At 33.8% G+C, this 19,628-nt stretch overlaps 2 long non-coding RNA genes across 7 annotated transcripts in view; one reads left to right on the forward strand and one right to left on the reverse strand.

Annotated features, from left to right (window-relative positions):
- Positions 1 to 19,628, forward strand: part of LOC118204223 (uncharacterized) — a 382,418-nt gene that overhangs the window by 254,165 nt on the left and 108,625 nt on the right. The window lies entirely within an intron of this gene.
- Positions 1 to 19,628, reverse strand: part of LOC118191378 (uncharacterized) — a 338,644-nt gene that overhangs the window by 164,510 nt on the left and 154,506 nt on the right. For 4 of the 5 annotated variants that reach the window (XR_015042791.1, XR_015042792.1, XR_015042790.1 and 1 more), the window contains exons 2-3: positions 4,300 to 4,454; positions 3,973 to 4,042 (exon numbers count right to left, since the gene is read on the reverse strand). This is a non-coding gene — a long non-coding RNA (uncharacterized LOC118191378). The remainder of the gene's footprint in view (positions 1 to 3,972; positions 4,043 to 4,299; positions 4,455 to 19,628) is intronic. The other variant, XR_015042794.1, reaches the window with a different exon arrangement.

Consider the following 19,628-nt stretch of genomic DNA (forward strand, 5'->3'; position numbering starts at 1 on the left):
TGTTTAAATCTTAAAATACACGAAAGGTCATGTAACATGAGAGAAATATTACTTGGATGCCCATTGGTCCATCCTAGAAGCTATTCCCACGGTGGCTACACAGATGTGCACTTGTCAAATATGCCACCGGGACATCGAACCTCGTATCTAACTATCAGTGTTCTGTGACTTTACAACTCGGTCCCTGTTTGTCTTGCCGAGTGCTTTTGACCGTTGAATACTGCTGGCTTTGCTCCCAAGCGAAAGGGCTGGCTGATTGCTGTATTCATGTAACCTAACCTAATCTAACCTTCTGACAGCTAACAGCTGATAAATAACACAGCGTCCACAGTAAAGTAAGAAAGCATAGCATTTCTTTCTCTTATTATTTGAGAATTAGTATAAGCTTCAGATAATGAAATTGTTTTAAAATTATTTTATACATAATGTAGTTTCAATAAATTTATTGCGTTTTTGTAATTTAATAAAAAATTTAAATAGAAAAACGGTGATTATCAAGACGATTATTTACTTAAAATTCTATTTTGGAGATAAAACTATCGCTTGTTACAAGGCCAGTCCGTATTAAAAATACAAAGAACACAAAGTATCTGTGCCCGATACTTTAATATAAATGAAACAGTTATATACCTCGGGAAACATTATACATATTGTTGGGGCTGTCGTTGTTTCTGGCTTGCTCTGGTGCAGCACATGAAAAGAACATAAGGCGACGTAAAGTCTGCCGGGAGGGTCGGGCTGCCTCTCGCAACATGGCACATCAGGAAACGAAAAATTTCCCGTGATCCCTTTTATCGATTAATGGGCACTGTGCCGGCAATAATTCGTTGCTCTATCTGTATTAAACCTAACACGAATCTACGATTCTTAATTTATCTTTTAATTCCAGAATTCGGAAAAGCAGACATGAATTATTTGTAGTTTCTTCCGCCGCAATGAATGGCCAACCCCTTTCGGAAGAACCTGGGAGTTAATTAATTTCGTTCGAAGTGTGGTGCTTGGAGTTCTTCAAACGACACCGTCTTTTGCTTTAATTAGGTAATTAAGTTTAACTCGCGTATAAAATAAAATTCCACTGATAATAATATACTCGCTTTATTCAAAAATCTTTAAGGACGTTTTCGACCTTTTTTTTTAAAAAAAAATTAATATTTTTTCATTTTCGAATATTTTAAAAAATTTTCTTTTTTGAAACAAAGAGCGTCGGGCTCTAAGTTCAGATAAGATAGTCTTTTAATAAAAAATTTTACGTCTTCACATATTTTTAAAATTTTCTTTCTAGAAAGAGAACTGAAAACCAATAGAGTAAAGGGAAAAAATAAAGGAATAATAGTCATAAAATTTAATCAAAATGTATTTTTATATTGTCTTCATTAATTTCATCAAAGTATCTAACTTAACAGAACTAGGCCCACTATTTTCCAAAGCGAATAAGACTGCGCAACTGTAGTAGTTTGTGGCGATTTGAATCTTGATGAACGGTTCGTCGCATAATAATTTTCTTGACTTCCGTGTATGTAATGTGAAGATGATAAACACGCTTTAGAAATTCTAGCTATCTGGCGACTGAGCGGTAAAATTGCTGATATCAGTTCGACCCGGGTTCAAATCGCGATGATTTTGCCCGGCTGTATGGCAGTTTTGTAGTTTTCTTCATTTTTAAAGTGAACCAGTCAGTTTCATTCAGAACATCCTCCACCAAGGCATCTCCCTCTACAGGCAGTTAGCCACGTGTGTTTGCTACAATCAAATAATTCAGTTTAATCCTTTAAATGGAAAGCCTTCCAAAACGTTATCCCTCCTTTTAACCAAATAGCTCTCCAGTATTCTGCGGTATTCAATTAAATAAACATTAACAAAATAATATAATTATAACATTTTTTTGGACTTTCGCTTCTAGAGAAAACAATATGAGCTCAATTAGTATACATATAGCATTTTTTAAAATCGAAAGTCTGTAGCAAGCCTGCAGTAGTAGATAGGCACGATTTTGCATCTACAGTTTCTTCTATCATGTTCTGGTAATTCTCTCAATATCTCAAGTAGTTCCTTATCACCATGAAGAGACAAAGACATGACAAACATTAGACATAAAACAAATTTCAAGTATTTATTGATGTATCATTCACGTTTCCAAGTTTCTATTGTTTAATTCCTTTTTTTTTATTCTTTATGAATGTCTGTCTTCCCCCCCCCTAGAATACCTTTTTACTCCAGAGAGGCAATTTGCCTTGAAGAGCTATTAATTTCGTTTTGGCATTTTGCGTCGATTCACTATAAGCGTTGTTTCACTTTTCAAATTGTTGCCACCAAACATTATCGCCCTGTGTTATATTTAAAGAAATTAAATCATGAAGAATCTGAATAAATGTATCTATGTTTCTCGTATTGTGATAAACAACGGTACCTTCAGCCATCCAATTTTGGATAACGTAAACCTCCTGCGAATATGGGCATCTGGAAGACCAAATTTTAAATTTGGAATTTCTTTTATTACCGATTTCATATTTTGTAAAACTTTAACGAATTTTTGATTCACAAACTCAAGGATTTTAAAGCGAGTAATGGTAACGTTGTACAGATAAAATAGTCTTATGTCCAGCGTGCGAGACTGTGCATCGGAAATTCTAAAGCTCATTTTAATATTTTTTCCATATCGTTCTTGAACTAAATTTTATGGTTTAAGTTGTAAGAATATGATATTTAATATATGAAGTAACACACAACATGTTAAAAAAAGCCCGTTTGGAAGTAATTTAAAATCCGAAACCTTTTATTTCTTTTTGTTTAATTTTTTTATTTATTACGTCCTGCTCCCCTCAGAATACCAATCCATAAATTTCGTACATGGAATTTTTAGATTATTTATATGTATAATATTTAAATTTTTTCAGGAATATCATACTGAGTTTAAGTGAATTAATTATATATTGCCGTTTTCTGATCGTATTCGATTTTAAAAAAAGAATGGGGGGAGAAAAACCTTTCTATCCGTTTTAAACTAAAAGTTGCAATTTATTAAAGGCTCACCAGTGGCCGAGCGGTAAAGACGCTGAACACTGGTAGTTCGGTCCGAGGTTCGAATCCCGCGAACGGGCTGGCTGCATGGGCGTTTTCGTGGTTTTCCCCATGTGCAACGTGTATACGAGCCAGTTTCCCTTAGAAAGTCCTCCACGAAGGCATCACTCCCTTTAGCCAGATAGCCCTCGTGTGCTTTGCCATAATTAAGTAATCAAAATCCAATTTATTAAACTTACAAAGAATATATGTTACGGTGAAACACCAAAATCTGGAGAATGTCGAATTTCACCGGTGAATGTCAACATTCACATAGCCGCTTGGTGTATGTCCGAAATATTTTCCAAATACTCTTATTTCTGACTTACACCGGGGAATGTCGACATTCACCATGTACTTAATCGTGAATGTTGAACATATAAGAATATTATATTTCCTTCTCCGTAATTCATTCGCGAAAAAACGCACTTGAGACTCAGAATAAGAACTTAAGAATATAGAACCTAAAGAACTTAGAACACACAGTACATTCAAAATGAGAAAGGAAAATAATAGAAGTTATAAACTTACCAAATTCTATGATTCAAATCTTATTTATTGCAACAACTTAAACTATTATGATACTTTGAATTGCACAAGAGGCTCTTGCTTTTACAACTGCATTTATTTGTGAAACACTTCCTTTTGGAATGGTAGCGTGTACATATACTCCTCTCTTTTCGACCTACAGCAGAGCATATCTGTGATTGTCGACATACACCGGTGAAGGTGCGAATGTACAAGAATGTAAAGAAATATTCGATCTTTCACCGACGTATTTGGTGAATGTTGACATTCTCCGGTGAAAGTCGACATTCTCCAATTTCGGTCTTTCACGGTAACATATACACAGCATAAACATTGGCAATTTTTAATTTAAAAAAGATGCAAGAGAGTTAATTGTATTCATAGTACCAATACTGCCCAGCCATAGGACCGACAATGCGTAGGACCAGCACGGCACAGGGTCGACAACGGTAATCACCTGCAATAAACACCGGATTAGTACCGACACGATAAAATAGAAATTTTGATAGTCATGTAATAATGAGTAAGATGATTAATAGACATCTGTCCCATTTAAAGAGCTGTCATAGGTGTACGACTACTCTGTGTACGGTCATCACCAGTATAGCACCATGTAGCACATACTGGAATGAAATGGTTATTGCCCAATGAAGCCAAGTAAAAAAAGAGAAGCACACAGTCGAGAATTTGATTAAATTAATATTCTTACCGTACCTGCATAAGTACGACGCCGACATAGGACCAGCACCGGTACATCACAGTACCTTCACAGCAACCTTCATCACAGTAAAAACCAGTTTTTAAGCTGTTTGGGGATCGGGAGACAGGTAATCGGTTCTATGCAGTGTTTGATGCATGCTGCTTTATAGCTGGGAAACAAAAGAAAAATTAGGTTCCGTAAACTTCCCTCCTTTTCTTTTATTTAAAAAAAAAAAAACTTTCTAATCCGTTATTTTAGTGGATTCACAAATATCAAAAGTACAGAAACATATCGGTATTTAGTACTGTTTTGTTATCGGGACCGGATTCAGAAATTTATGAATGTATGCGTGTGTGTATGTATGGATGTACATATATGCATACATATAAACACACACATATATTCATGCTTACATATATACATGCATACATTAACACATACTTTCATTCATACATACATACATTTCTGAATCCGGTTCTGAGAACAGAACAGCACCCTGTATTTACATACTTTTGATTTCACAAAATATAAAGAGTTAACTTGAAAATCGCTGTTGTAATATTAAATACCCATGTTTTAGTAAATTATTTGAAAAATTAATTTTTAGTTACTTTATAATCATTTACAAGCAAGGGTTTCGTAATAAAGACTATAAGAATTACGTTGGTAGGAAAGTATTGTATAAATCCTCCTCTACCTATCATTCCTGGTCACAAAATTACTTTTTCTGCAGCCAAACGTATTCAGGAAACATCTTCTGGTTTCGTATTAGATTTCCTGGAACATATTACGTTTATAAAAATCTTTCTAATAATGGTAATGATCTGAATTCTCACCCTGTCTTATTCCCAGCTTTTCAAAAAAAAAAAGTCTGTAAGCTTTGAGATTTTACATTACGCCCAAAGCCCAAAGAGGCATTTTTTACGTTTCGTGGGTTACCTTTGTTAATTAAATATCATGTTCTTCGTACATAAAACATAAAATTCAGTTCAACAGCAAACTCGCAAAATAATTTTAAAATGAGCGTATCTTTAGAATTTACGATACACAGTTTCAAGCGCTGGAGATAATTTTTTTTTTTTTTTTTTTTTTGTGATGTGTTGCCATTGCTCACTTTGAAATCGTTGAGTTTGTTACTCAAATTCGTTAAAGTTTTACAAAATAAGAAATAGATAATAAAACAAATTCCAAATGTTGGCTTCTAAATTCCTATATTCGGGTGGAAACATACTTTATTCAAAATCGGATGTCTGTACGTAGCGTCATTTTATCCCAATGCGAGAAACATAAATAAATTTAATAGAGTCTTCATTATATAATTTCTTTAAATATAATACAGAGGTATTATACAATATTTGGTGGCAACAGTTTGAAAAGTGAACCGACATTTAAAGTTTTTAACGCAAAATGCCATAACGAAATTAGTAACCCTCCTGGGCTAACGCCCTTTGGGCCAAAATTTCAAGTTATTTTTAGTTTAAGGTTGTATCAGTAAATGGAGCCCAATAGCTCTGTTTTATCTCCTATATGGAACCTTCTCGATTTTTTTTTCTATTGTTTATCGCATAAGTACGCTTCTCTGTCTTCATTTTCACTCTTGCAACTGAAACATAAGTTCAATTCAACATTTTATTCAACACTAGTCCTCTAAATTTATGCACGTTATGGCTTTCGTATTGCTAATTGCTAGTAGATACCTGTAATAGCTATGAATATGTTGATAAAAGCTATGCTACGTGCTTACTCGTTCGTAATCGGTTGAATGCACACAGAACTGATGATAGCTTGATAAAATTTATTTTAACAAAAGCACTTAACATTTCCTGAACTCTTCACACAAAAGTACTCATTGAGCTATTTTAAGGATGGCAAAGCACAATCTATAGTTATCACTTGAAACTAATAATCAAGTTTAACAAAAGGCAGTACAAAAAGCCTTCAAATGCATGAACTCGCACAGTGATCTCTCAATACTCTGAGCTAAACTCATTGCTCAGAGGTATTCAGAGTACTCATCTAAACTCACTGAACTAAAATTGATGCTCTCTCAAACCATATAAATAATTTCCCTCTCCCATTCGCTTAGAAATTTCCAGTACATTTGGTTTTTCGATATTTCTGGAAGGCATACACAGCTAAAGTTAAAATAAAATTGCACTTACATAGGGATCGGACCAAAATGTCGCCAAATTTGTCGGTTTTGAGCGATTTTTGCCAAATGTGGCGAGAACAATAGTCGTCAAAACCATCATCAGTTTGATGCTTCGCTTCTTGAAGCCTTTCATGCTACATTGTACATAAGACACTAGAATTTAGATATAATAATTTCATTAAAATTATTTACATATATACGAAACTCGTAACAATAAAATATATCTAGAAGACTGACAAAAGCTAAATTTTCACGACTTTTAGCAAGAATTTTTTTAAATGAAAAATTCCGTAAAAAAGATAAATGTTTCTTAATATTTATCTTTTTATCTTTTAAAAAAGATAAACGTTTCTTAATATTTATCTTTTTTATGTTTTAAAAAAGATAAATGTTTCTTAATATTCATCTTTTTATCTTTTAAAAAATATAAATGTTTCTTAATTTTTATCCTTATCTCAACGTTAATTAAAACTATACTCCATTTCTTTCACCCAGCGGCAGCAAATAAGAGAATAAATATTCCCAGCAGTAACAATGAGCAGGCATAAAATAAAAAACTGCGATTGTAAACGATTCGAAACGATTATAAACTTCTTTAAAAGAATGACAACTTTTGTTTGACACAGGAAAAATTAAAGGATTTAGCAAATATGGATTTTATTATTTCTTAATCTTTAATTAGTTAAAAAAGCAGATAAAATAATGAATAAATACTTAATATATTTTTCTTGTGCAAAATGCTGTTAACTGTTAAATAAATGTAACATCTGTATGTAAATAGACAAAATTCGGGCGTCCAAGTGCCCATGATCGAGTGGAGGGATTAGTTATTTAAAATTTTATGGCTTCAAGTATCGTCAATTTTTTCATAATAGGAGAAACATACATACATTTATGTTTCTTCATTATTTTATTTCAGATTTGTTTAATTTTTCAAATTCTTCATTATTCAGTTTCTTTAAATATAATACAGACTGATAATATTTGATGGCAGCAATTTAAAAAGTGATTCGCCATTTATATTGAAACGCAACAAAAATGCCTTTTTTGAGACTAATAGCCGTTCTGAACTACCGCCCCTTTGGGCTTATATATATATAGCAATTTTAGGTTGCGTTTAAATCTAATTAATAAATGCTGTTAGTTACGCTCAAAATTCTGAGAAATTAATTAAATAATGAAGAGGTAATATATACACAATTAATAGCAACCAAATGTAGTGAATTTTCTTTGTGCCTTCTCGTTAGGAAATTAACCAAAGATAGTTGATTTTTGTTCACCATATTCTTACATATGTAGCCAGAACGTAAGAAATTTAGAATCAAATTTTAAAGAAATGAAATTCAAAATCAGTAAAACTCAAAATTTTCTTAAAATATGTAAAAAATATGATAATTTTTTTAAATAAAAAAATATACTACTTTTATACATACATGTGTAATACTTTCTTTCAGGTTTATTTGATTATGGCAAAGCAGAAGAGGATTATCTGAGGAAAGGGACGCCTTTAGGGAAAACTTTCTAAGGGAATCTTGCTCATATCTGCGCTACACTTGAGGCAAATCACATCTTTTTTACACATGAGGAAAATGACATCAACAATAAATGCAAAGAAGGAAAAAAAATTAATTTCTGTTTAGAAAGACGAAATATTTTCATTAGTTTCAAACAGCCGAACAGAATGAACTCAAAATTTATTCCTTTTTTTAAAACTTTGTAAGCATATCTACAGTATTTGCAGCGTAGCGGATAAAAGAGCATAGCATTAAGATAGGCCTTGAGCTTTGTCTGGCTGAAGTTTCATACACTGAAAAGGCTAAACATCTTTGCCCTAAAGTTGGTTCTCTAATTATACTATCATGCGTAGAAATTACGCTTAATTGAATCTAATCGATCGATGAATACCACAGAATCTCTCTTCAGAACAGGAAGCTGCAGTAATTGGAATTATTGATTTAATTTGACGGCCATTATCTCATTAGCTCCTTCTGGCCTATTTTTCTTGCCATTTAGCGAAAACAGAGTCTAGAGTCGTCTGTGCAGTTTTATTCGTTTATTGTTTTCATCGATATCACTTTTGAAACGTTTCTTCGTAAGATATTTAGAGTTAGATGAGTAGGTTTCAAGTTTACTTTATTAATAAGGTATTTGTACTTTATCAGTAAGGTTTCAAGCTTACTTTATTAGTCATGCTAGTTTGTTCTAGCCAAAAGGGGCAATTTGCCCGCAAGAGCTATTTAGTTTCGTTTCGGCATGTTACGTCGTGCACTATAAAACGGCGTTTCACTTTTCAAATTGTTGCCACCAAATATTAGAGCCCTGCATTATATTAAATGAAATTAAATAATGAATCTGCATGAATGTATGCATCTTTCTTGCTCTGTGAAAATTCAGTGGTACCTAGACACATCAAATTTTGAATAATATAGTCCCCCCACTCGAATATGGAATTTGTTGAATTATTTATTTTATATTTTATAAAACATAAACAAGTGTCTGATTAACAAACTCAACGATTTGAAAGCGAGCGATGGTAACACTGTACGGGGAGGAGATAACATTTTTATCTCCAGCACGCGAGACTGTGTATCGGAAATTTTAAAGATATTCTTCTTTTTAAATATTTTGTGATACTGCTGTTAAATTGAACTTTATGGTCTAAGTGAGAAGAACGCGATATTTAACAAATAAATGTAATACACAAAACGTTAAAAAAACGCCTCTTCAGGCATAATATAAAATCTGAAAGGTGTCAGTTTTTTTTTTTTTTTTTTGGTTTGTTTTTTGTTTTTGTTAATTTTAATTTTAACTCCTCATGTTCCACAAAGCACACCACGAGGCTTACACTAGTAAGTTATAGCACTACTAACAAAATAAACAAATGTACAAGCACTGTAAATGGGTCTCTTAGTCCGAAAAATGTTTAAATATATATATTATGGTCTGAAATAATTCAGTGTTTTACAGACCAGTATTATCTGTAAAGATACGTTTTTAGGAGAATAATATCGTATCTATACATTTTGAAAGTCATACAAAGTCTTAGAATTCACTAATAACTTTTGCTTAGCCTGTAAGCATCATTCTATAGTGACTGCACATATAAAATAACTGCTGGAAGATTAAATTCGCGAACATAACTTAAACTGTGCAGGTTCTTTTCATTTGAAAGTGTCTCTGATTTGCATGGTGGTTAGTGACCAGTAATTTCAGCGATTGTCTTAAAATTTCACATATTCCTGGGTACTCCCAGAAATGCTTTGTTTTCGTCTTTGGAACGTCAAGTATTACTGATGTTTTCAAAACCTTTTCCTATCTGCGAACCTAGCTTCATTTATTTAATGCAAATGCCTAGCAAATAGCATCTAATATCCATCATCTTAGATTTTCCAAGTTTTCAACAATACTGTTAGAACTACTGAATGAAGAGCAACTCACCATGCGGGGAAGCTATCTTACCGCGGCTGATCATTTCGTATAAATATTTTTACATTTAACTTTATTTTTATTATTAAATACAGATAAACGCACATTGTAATTTAGTGAAATGTACAAAAGTAAGGTATCATACATAATGTGTGACGTAATATAAGGTACAGTATAGCGCAAAGTATGGCATAATGTACAATATGCAATTGTATATATTGCAATGTTTATATCTATGCATTTTTATTCAGGTAAAAAACAAGAATGTCTAGCAGGTCATCGTCATGTAATTCCTATGTAACAATAACAACAGCCTGTCATACCATGTTGACAAAGCCCTTGTATGTTGACAAAGCCCATATATTGATTGATATTGTTTCAATAAATGCTGGGCCAGGGCAATTGGATGAGGGTGAATTCCCGGGGGGGCATATTCGTCTGTTCGACTGCCCACCTGATCCTCTAGGCGCTGGATCTGGGAGTCTTGTGCGAGGCTCTCGTGTTGCCACAGCAATTAGATAAGGGTGGACGTGGTGCTGTACTGATTAACCTAATGGCAAAGGAACAGTGCCCACGTCCTCCGTCGCTTATCGCTTATCAAGTACAGATAACAAAAACTGAACATAATGAACAATAAAAATATTTCTGATACCAAAAACATTTCTGTTAGAGCCATTACGGCTAAATGCAATTTCTTCTTAAATTTTTTTAACACTTCCTAATTTTCATCAAATATTTTTAATATGGTGCTAAGGCCTTCATTTCTTCCTTCACTGCATTTTATTCTGTCACGTACAGCACTAAGTAAAAATAGCATTTTATGATCTTCCACCCCAATAGCTGAGTTGTTTCTCCACTTTTTATGTCTATACAACAGCTGTAATTGATTATTTCGTACGTTGTTGAAGTAAAAGACAACCATTGAAAAAAAAAAGGATATGATCCGCTCGTCAGTGAAAGCAGACAAGCTTAAATGAACGCTCTGGTGCGCCCTCGATGCGTTGAGAATCTTGCTTTCCGACCATGTAACTTGGATTAAAGATATTAAAGTACTGAAAAATCTTACAATAGTTTAGAGAAGAAAAGAGCTTTGGGAAGAGAGAGAGAGAGAAATGAGTGTCGCTAATTAATTGTGTTAAGTATCGCTAGGAAGGATATGTGTTTCCTTGTAATTTTATTATTATTTTCTAATTAAAATCTGGTTTCCGCTTTATTTGCTTAGTTTTGATGCAATCACCGAGGCGTGATTATTTCGGAATTAATTCTTTTTTTCTCAAGTGGTACTGAAATAATCAACTCAGCACTCAAATAAAACCAGCAAATGTCAAACTCCTCATCTATTCTTGTTATAATACTAGCAAATGGAGTACTTAAAAAGTTTGGAAAATGTATTAAAATTGCTTTAAACCGAAATAGTTGCATTAAAATCAATATTTTAAAAATAATCGGTTGAGGATTATAATAAAATGTGCATTGTATCGTCAAATAGGAAGTAACTTCATTTAATTAGCAATTACGTTGCCAGCCTATATATTTCTTAAAACCGAATGAAAAAAAATCTGATGTGTACACCACATGACTTCATTGTATGGAATATTAAATTATATGCATTTTTCGCTGCATTTCATTTAAACTTATTTCCTAGGATTTCATTACATATATTTCTCATTCAATTAATTCAGTTCTCACTTTGTGGCAAGGTAAAAATACATAAAACCTCAAAATGTCTTTAATTTGAGGCAATGTAATTTTTTAAAAATTGAAAAATATGGAAAATTATAAAATACCAAATACAGTTGAAACAATTAAAAAAGAAACAATTTTGGCTACTAAAATTAGAGTTTCTACGCAAAAAGCAAGCAATTCTGCCAGGGGAAAATATTTTTTACACGTACAGTTATAGGCAGATTTTTCAGTGCAGAAAACTGAAAGTTTACTTTTGGTCTAATTCGACAAAAAAACACTGAAGGTGTAGAAACTGATTTAGGTCCCTATTCTACTAAGTTTCAGATTTAAACAAATATGGCTGCTATTATAAAAAATTAGGCTTAGAAGCACTTAACAACACTTAAACTGTTGATAATTCTAAACATATTGCATACAGATTAACTAAAGGCATAGAAACCTTAACCGGAAGATAAGAACAGCATAATTCACTCATTTTTAAAGCAAAAAATTGCCCGATTTACCAACATATATATAAAAAAAAACTGAGCTCACAGAGTCGAGTAACAGAGTGGGTATATACATATACATATTTATATACTTTTTGTTGCCACCAATTGCAACCAAAAAGTGAAGTGCACAAGTATACATGTTACAGTAGTCCTATATACAAAATTTCAACGTTCTCATATTACTCTTTTTTGAGTTATGCGAGATACGTACATATGTACGTACGTACACACGTCACAAAAAAATTCTCCTCTGAATCTATTTTCAATCAGTTTTATAATTCGTTTGGGAGAAAAGAGTCCTTTATTCTGTCCCTAAGTAAAGATGTCACGCAAAAGCATCGTTAAATTGCATTTGACAGCGGATTTTGACGGCTGTCAAATGCAATTTAACGATTTTCGTGATAACAATACTTTCTTTACTTCATACAAGGATATAATAAACTGAAAAATGTATTATTAACTTGAAACTTTATTCTGTGCAGCAATGACTGTAACATATTAAAACCTACAGAACATATTAAACCAATAAGTGCTTAAATGAACTGAGAAATTGCTATCAATATACCTGTAATACACTTACTGACTCCACACTGGCACTTATAAAACACTGGGTACCACTATTCTGGTTTGCTCAGTGTTAGAAATCTGTATTTCCAAAATACAGAGCCGTCTCTTTTAACAAAAGAACGCAGATGAAAGGAAGTAATATTTGGTCCCAAACCATTTTTCGAAGCTAGAAATATATAATACATAACATGGGAAGAGGAGAAGATTTTAATAGCAATAATAAGATAACACAACCTTATTTTCTTCTAAATTCCCCCTTTTTCTTTGACACTGAGCATCTTTTCTAGACAATTTCTAAAAATATTTTTTTTTTTTTTTTTTTTTTTTTTTTTTGTCTAGAGAGTTCGTACGTTGCGATGCTAAAAATTTGGGAAACACTAGAAAAAGAAAACAATTAAATGGAAGAAGGGAATCGAAATATTCCATTAACTGAAAGGGAAAATATTTTACGTACATACATATAAAACCGACATGTATATTGATAACCGAACGAAAATCGCATAGAACATATAAAGTATTAGGTAGAAAGAATGGAAAATTGAATATTTGATACAATATTGAAAATTTAATATAAAACATTTTTTATCAAATTAACAGTTTGTATTCATTCCAGATTATATATTTGTAATAATTAAATTCCATAGTCAAAATTACACTTAAAATTCTAACTGTATGTTCTTTTCATTTTTAATGGCGAAGTTCTCTTATTTGAAAGTACGTGAAATTAAATACATAGCCCCGTAGTCAAGTTGTTTTTCCCGCCTTTTTTACACGTACAGTTATAGAATGTTCTGAAAATATTTAAAGCGAACTGGATTGGTTGACGAGGCTGACGTCATTTCTTGGAAGCTCCGCGTTTCCAGAGGCTATAAAAGGACTCTCAAAAGAATATTGGTGCTTTTTCTTAAATGTCACGATGCAGTAAACTTCATACAAAATGTTATTAGTAGTTCTTTTTTATTTACTCCGGATATCTGATTTTGTAACTGCTATTTCTCCTGACCAATAATAAATGGATCCTGTTTTTTAAACTTATAGTCTGATAATTTAAGCGTCGACTATATTTATGATTCTTCACCAAACTAATTATTTCGGACAAAAGCTGGTACATCACATATATATATATATATATATAATATAAAAAATAAGACGGCTTTGCTCTATACGAACAAGCAACCTCTAATTAACTTTCCGCAATTTCAGGATCTTTCCCCTAGACCAGTACTTTCCAGAACATTACAGCCTATTACGTAACCGCTTCTATAAATAGAGAACTCGTGCCATTTTGCGTTGGACAGATCGCTTTCTCCCTCTGCTAAGATCTGTGCCGCTGCTCTTTCTTTCTTAGAATATTATGACGCACTGAAATTAACTATATTTAGCAAATAATGATAATAATCCTGGGAATTGAATAAAGATGTGGAATCAAAACAATTAACTTCTGTGTCGTCCTTGGATTTCAAAGCTTCACTCATGTGGCCGACTGCCAAAATATTACATATATATATATATATACGAGTATATATATGTGTGTGTGCCTTAAAAAAATTATAACCTTGTTCATTCATTTTACTTCTTATGTACTATATAGCAGTTTGTTATTTCGGTGAAACATTTTATTATATTTTATTGAAATACCCAACTCCTCTTCCTTGAAGCACATTCCAAACTATTGTTCTATAAGGTTTCAACTTTTTTTTCTTATAGCTCAGAAAACTGAAACGTAAATTCAAGAAAGATTAATTACCCTTTATTGCTCAAAATAAGGTTTTACAAATGGCCCTTTCTCAGGACTTACAGAAAAGCCTCTACTTGGGCTTGAACTCAAGAATACTAAGAAATGAAACTTAACTAATGCTTAACTAAAAAGATATAGCCGAAGCTATCAAAATTCTAAAAGAGTTGGCCCCTAAATGTTAACGGAACGGCGAACCTATCAAGGGCCTGAAATACGGTCGAGCTTAGTAATAGCTTAGAGAGAATGTAGCCAAATGGCAAACGCGCGCTAGTCAGAATCTCTGGCTCTCTAACGAAGTCAGTGGCACATTGACTTAAGTACCACTCTTCCTCATTTCCATTAACCGAGATTCTAAAAGCACACTCTATCAAGAAATTGTAAGCTGAAATTAGAAGGGATAGGGAAAGTAGATTTAACTAAAAATAACTGTTAAAAACTTAGGATAAACCTTACAGTTCTGATTGACGAAACCTTCGCCACTGGTATGCCAATCTGGTGTGTTTCATAAAGGCTCGGGCACCTTTATGCCAGTCCACCATTTCTTGTAAAGGTGCAGACAGACTTATAATTACTCAGATAACTTTATAACAATTTTTCATAAACGTGCATTCCCCCTTATGCAGAGTCCCCGTTCTTCATAAAGGTGCCGAATATTTATTTAATTCCTTGCTTAATCAATTAGTCAGTAACTGAAACGAAAATCGGAACTGCATGAGGGTGCGCTCACCTGTGCGAAAAATGCCGGATTGGCATATGGGTTTCCACGATCACTCTCCAAGTGACAAACTGATCTTCCATTTGTGCATGCTCTCTTACGTCTTGGCACCGTTATGAATACATATGTCTTTTAGAGCAGCGCCCGACTTTAGCAAGAGTACGGCACCGTTTTGCTGGAAGATCATTGGGAAGAGTCTTCTCACGGTGTACAAATTCACGAGAGATCAGTCATGGGTAAGAGGGTCATGGTTCATAAGCCATGAGTTGGAATCCTCCATAGGTTTCCACCTCTCCACCAACGTCGAAGTGGACCTCGGGGGAGACATTATGGGACAAAATGCCCAAAGAAATTTTTTCCACGAGAGAATTGGAGTACATTGTTTAAGGCATAGCAACTGATCGAATAAATTCCTTGAAGTAAAACCATTTAAAAGATACAGAGCTTGTATTCACTTTATCCTAAAAATAAACATTAAAATCGCTACGCAGTCAACCTGTCTGCTGAGTCGCCATGCATCCAACTGTCTGGTGAAATGTCTACTGCTCGGGCTGAGTTATCAGTGTTTATCGCTTTTACCACTCAGCTAATAATGGTGGGCCAAAATATGCAAATAATTCTGCTCTTTTCTCACGTGATTCTGATATCATAGTGTCTTAAAGTTGCCTTTTCTCTTTGTTAACCATTTTCTGAAAAATGTTCTATGCGATTGTGACTTTATCAGCTCACCAGTATTCAATTCTTTTGGCTTCTATGCAATTCTCTTTCGTCTGTTTTCATATAGAGCATTTGTTTCAGAGTAGTGAGAACAACCAGTGAAATCGAGGAAGAAATGTAAGACTTTGAACGAAAGTTATTGTTTTTTCAAAAATGGAATAATTCTAGGCAAATACTGATTGTGTTCACTTTTTATTTTTGCCGTCTCAAAGGGAATACTTATCCATAGTTTCTGGTATGTGCTGCTCAGGGCTTTTAATGTTTTGTACTGATCATACATAAACTAATACTTGTTGATACCGTAGGCTATATCTGAATGTCAGTGCTAGAAAATGTCACGAAGCACTACCCCAAACGCAGTAAAGTAGCGTTTCTAGACCTTCCTGGAACAACCAACTGAAGGTTGCATGAGAAACTTATTTTAGAAACCCATATGTTTCGATCTCGAAGAATCTCTAAGAAACCAATCTCTAAGAAAATATTCTTAAACATAGTACGAAAGAAAAGTTTAGATCGCCAAAACTTTTCTTTCGTACTATGTTTAAGAATATTTTCTTTCAAATTATTCCGATTGAATTTGAGAACCTAAAATCCAGCATAACGCAGACGCTGCAGCTCAAGTTGAAACGGAATTACATCAGGTAGCGTGGAATGAACTCAAGTTTATCTGGTAGCTATTGTGCCACCAGTATGTATAAGGCTTCGTTCAGATGACGATTTTGTCATCATAAAGCTTTGCCGTTTAAGGCATAAAAGTCATTTAAGTCTATACTCCCCTGTTTAGAATGTTTTAAGCCGTATCCAACCAGGTAAGGGAAAATTGAGCATGCGTAAATGCTTAGCTGACTGAACGAAATCATCGACCAATGATTGCGTAACTGTAATTATTGATTCTTACATCAGCTTTGCTTAAATTGGAAAAGTTAGAACTTTTAAGCAAATTTTTTAAACCAGTTTTTGTAACTTAGTAAGCTCTGGTTGCTTGGCAAAGAAGCTCGGCTTAAACCTTTTATAACTTTAAGACCGCCATGTGAAATAAGCAATAAATAATTACTTCTTCGGACTGTTACATAAAAATAATAAAAAATCTTTGACATTTTGAATTTTTAGTAATACAAACCAAAATTGTTGTCATAAATGATTTCTCAAGCTACAGAATTGTCAGTACAGACAGATTATCAGGTTCAATGTTCCTTCTAACCTTCTTCGGGAACATACAAGGACCTGACTCGGAACAGAGAGCTTACTAAAGCTATGTTCACTAATTGTGGTAAGTAGACAGGATACAGACGAAGGGTATACAAAACCCTTTATTTTTCTCTATATACAATAACTTCCGTACTTCGGAATACACTGACCCTCCACTCGGGGTCTAACGTAAAAAAGTATAAAAATAAAACTAAACTCTAATTTAACTTTAGAATAATACACGTGGAAGATTGGCCTTATAATAACAGGAAGCGTATGTAGCACAGAGACTGTGAACACTACAATACGTTTAATTTATCAAGAGGATTAAAACCTCTGGCCTGGAAGGCAAACAGCAACTGCGTAACTTCTAAGGTAAGCGGCCTGCGTTGACTCACTGCTTCCTTTCTTTCGCTTGGCAAAAAGGCCACACTTAAATACTTGGCGTTCGCCAGACAAACTTTGCATAAAAACCTTCACGCTTATAATTCTGGCCGGAAGTAGAAAATAAGAAGTGATAGTAAAGATTTAAAATAAAATAAACGTTAGTAAAACTTAAGATCCTTACATACTTCCCGCCAGAGTTAATTAGTTTGAAACTGAAGTCTAAAACGACCTTGTTGAAAACTTTTAGCTCTAGAATCTAACGCGAGGCCAACCTTTTACAAACACAACTTCGCTAGAAACTAGAAAATTTAAAAGAAAGAAATTTGTTACAATAGCAGCTCCCAGGATATACAACAATCTTTTTTTCATCTGTACTGCATCTAAACAGGAGCTTTATTCAATTGTGGTTCCTTCCAGAGATCTGGAAGGAAAACTAGTTTAATGAAATGTTACACAATGACATTGCAAATAACATATAGAATATACTTCTCTTAACATTCTTATTTCATTCATGACTATTTTAATTATCTCTCTCCGTGCTCTCTGACATGTGTTGTAAAAGAACACCAAACACGAATGTGTTTCTGTCTACGTGTGCCACACTTCCTCCTACAATCAAAACACTAACGTGTTAAAATTCAACATAACGAGACCTCTTAACACACCCTACTTTCAACTCTAAACCCTGAGGTACTATTCTGAAAGTGGCTAACTCTAAAGTGTAGCGTCAGAGAGCCTAACTACATCATTCAACCTTTACCACATATTCGCCATGATTTAATCTTTACAGTCACACGAATAACAAATTTTTAACATTACTTTCACTTTTACCATATCACGGTATTTCTTAACATTTAAAATAACAGTTCACATGTATATAAGAACATATCAACATGCCGTTAATTTTACACATTTGAAAACATACATGAGTAGTACATTGTTAACTTCTATTCTTTTCAAAGCAAGTGCCAATTCTTTCTACATTGAAATAATACTACATTTCAAAAAGTCTTTCAGACTAAAACTTCTTTCTTGCTAGAATGTTTTAAATAAAATTTATACAATAACTTTTTACAATATTTAAGTCTTTACACAACGCTATTATACATCAACTTTAGTTTTACGCACGAGTAATTGAAAAACATAATAAGAAAATCGGTCACAACTCATTTCTCGCCCTTTTGGCGATAAAGGTAGACCTCGCATGAGGTAAAACTTCTTGAAATCTGCCACTTGCAGTAAGAATGAAAGATTAACTTAAGTTTGCAAAGTAACATAAAATTTTACTTATCTTTGTAATATTCGAACATCCTTTTCTGGGCCCAGTCTTTAAAGCTACCGCAGATAGTAGCTTGGTTTATCCTCCTTCTTGTACGGGCTCGCCCTTCAGTGCTTTCCTCTGGAAGCTTCCTTTTCTCACCAGTACGGCCACCCTTGAATACTTTCCTTTTCTCCTCTGCTTGTGGTCTTTGCCGTTTGATGGCAGCTGGTCTTGGCGGAACCGGGAAACTTCTGTCGTGATCCTGCTTGGACCTCGTTGTTGGCCGTTCAAATTTTTCTTGTACTTTTTCCTCCGCCGCTGATGGCCCTTCCGCAGTTCGGCGACTTTTGCTGCGGAGAGTTCTGTCGGATGAGTAGATCTTCCGTTTTAAAGCCGGGTTATAGTTGCCGTCATTTCTCCTGGTCCTCTTCACATACGTCGTCCTTCTCCCTTCTTCATTCTGGGGGTGTTCGTGAACTCTGTTTTGTGGACGGTGGAACGGCTTCTTTTTCTTGTTACCTTCCATTTTTCTGCGGGGCAATTTTCTTTTCACTTGCTTCTGTCTCTCATTGGCTTGCCCTTGTACTTGTCGTTTTTTCACCTCTGGAACTTGTACCTGCGGTGTCTGCCGTGCCGGATCCTGCAAAAGATCTGAAAAGATTTGCATTTTATTACGATCGAAGTAGGGCTTGATTTGATCAATGTTTGCGGAACAGGTTTCACCATTTCTGGCTTTTAACACTACAACAGCGTGAGTTATTTTTTCTATAACATATGGTCCTTCAAATCGTGGAAAAAATTTGGCAGTTTTATCTTCTGGTGCTGAAGAAAGTGAATGCTTAATTTTTAAAACTTCATCCCTTACTTTATAAGTTACTCCCCGTCGTTCCAAATCATAATATAATTTCTGTTTTCTTTGTGCTACTTCCGTATTCTTTTTTGCTTCTTTTATTAGTTTTTCTATATCACCCATTTTAAATTCTGGGGCTCTTTGTTGCACATAAAATAGTTTATC

This window comes from Stegodyphus dumicola, chromosome 8 (assembly GCF_044657685.1).
Source record: "Stegodyphus dumicola isolate Sdum_Otavi_A_Nest chromosome 8, ASM4465768v1".
NCBI lineage: Eukaryota > Metazoa > Arthropoda > Arachnida > Araneae > Eresidae > Stegodyphus > Stegodyphus dumicola.